The sequence below is a fragment of the Physeter macrocephalus genome, chromosome 4, assembly GCF_002837175.3.
Source record: "Physeter macrocephalus isolate SW-GA chromosome 4, ASM283717v5, whole genome shotgun sequence".
Lineage (NCBI taxonomy): Eukaryota > Metazoa > Chordata > Mammalia > Artiodactyla > Physeteridae > Physeter > Physeter macrocephalus.
In genome coordinates, this window is record NC_041217.1 from 1,249,894 (window position 1) to 1,252,080 (window position 2,187).

Genomic DNA, 2,187 nt, shown 5'->3' on the forward strand with positions numbered 1-2,187 from the left:
GTGAAGAACAAACGTATGGACACCAAGGGGGAAAAGCAGGGGGTGGGGTGGTGGTGGTGTGATGAATTGGGAGATTTGGATTGACATGTATACGCTAATATGTATAAAATAATAACTAATAAGAACCTGCTGTATAATAAATAAATAAATAAAATTTAAAAAAAAATAAGTGAGTGTAGCTGAAATCAGTCCCGGAGCAGAGGGGGCTCTGTGGTGGGCGTGGACCCCTTCTTGGGCTCAGCCTGCCTCTGATGACAGGATGAGCGGACACAGGAGAGGCTTCTTGGGGAAGACGGGTTGAGTTGGACCTTGAAGACAGGCAGGCTTGGAAAGCATCTGTTTTGCCAGGCGTTCAACCTGGCAAAATGGATTTAACCCTCCTAGGTTAAGACAGATTTAACCTTCCCAGGTCGGTGGGGTGGGTGGTGTCACGCCATTTTATGGGTGAGGAAACTGAGGCCAGAGAGAGATAGCAAGGGCAGAGCACGGCACAGCTCAAACCACGGGATCTGGTGCATCCAGGAAGCCGCCCGCAGTGCTCCGACCGGGCGTCCAGCGCAGGAGTTGAGCAGGGCCCTAGGGCGTGTGTTCCAGGCTGAGGCAGGAAGTTCCCTCACAAAGGCTCTGAGGACGGACCTGTGAGCACAGCAGGCATGCCCTGGGCCTGGAGCGAGCGAGCGAGGCTGCACAGGGAGGGGTGATGGTCTGGGCCGCCCCACGCCACGCAGACCCAGGCTCCCGCAGCAGAGGGCAGTGGTGGGTTAGGCCCTGTGGAGACGCCCAGGCCCTGAGAGGAGGGGCCAGGAAGGCTGAAGCCACAGAGCAGCACGGTCCCAGTGGAGACCACGGCCACCTGCCCCTGCAGGGCGGGGACCCGCAGCTCTCAGCCGGGCCACGCTCACAGAGGTCGTCCACAGAGGTCGTCAAGGGCTCCTCTGCCCCCACGAAGTCATTAATTACACAGTGAGCGGCAGTTACACGGTCTCCGGCTTCCTCATCCTCCTCAGAGCCCGGGGCCTTGGGACCCGCAGCCCCAGGGCTCTGTTTTGGACCAGGCGCCTGGCTGTACCTGGGCTTCACCAGCCCAGTGGAAAGTGGTCACCGCCTGGATAGCAGAATGGCCCCCGCGCAAGAGTCTGGCCCCGAGTCCAGCCCTGAGACGTGCCGCTAGGCGGCCTTGGTGAAGCCGGCCCGCCTTCCCGCCGTCAAGGGCCAGACCCGCAGAGGGACCCGGGACACCTTCCGAGAACATCAGCCCCGCCTACACCCTCACGTGGGCCTCAGAAGCTCCGCCCTCCCCTCCTCCTGGATGGAATTCCCAGTCCGCACTGCGCGCTCCAGGACTCAGACAGCAGCCCACGGGACAGGCTGGGGGTTAAGAGTACAGGCTTTGAAGTGCCGTACATTTTATTTGAGTCATATGGCTCTGCCACTCAGCAGCCTTGCGACCCAGGCTGAGCTCACTAACCTCTCGGAGCCCCGGGCTCCTCGGACATAAGACGGAGATAACATTACCCACCTGTATGTCTGTCACGAGGATTAAATGGTGCAAACAGGGCACCTGCACACAGCCGAGGCCCTTCCTGCTGGTCCCGACCTCCGGGTCATGTCCGCTGGCTTCCTGATTGGGGCTCAGCTGGTGCCTTGGGCAGGCAGGTGCCTTCCCTGGGCCATCTCTTCAGCAGTGGCGACAGCCTAGTACAACGGCCGACCCCACCACAGGCCCCGGAAGAAGGCAGGGCTGCGGGCTGGACGGGGCCTGGGCCTCCAGAGGGCGCCGGGCACCCAGAGACGCCTTGTGATCACGGCTCTCCAACAAGTGTAGTGAGATCCACACGCGCGATTCAAACCTTCCAGCAATTGCATTGAAAGAAGTAAATAGAGGGGCTTCCCCGGTGGCGCAGTCGTTAAGAATCCGCCTGCCAATGAGGAGAACACGGGTTCGAGCCCTGGTCTGGGAAGATCCTACATGCCGTGGAGCAACCAAGCCCGTGCGCCACAACTACTGAGCCCGTGTGCCACAAGTACTGAAGTCTGCCGCCTAGAGCCCGTGCTCCACAAAAAGAGAAGCCACCGCAGTGAGAAGCCCGCGCACCGCAGCGAAGAGTAGCCCCCGCTCTCTGCAACCAGAGAAAGCCCACATGCAGCAATGAAGGCCCAGTGCAGCCAAAAATAAATAAATTAATT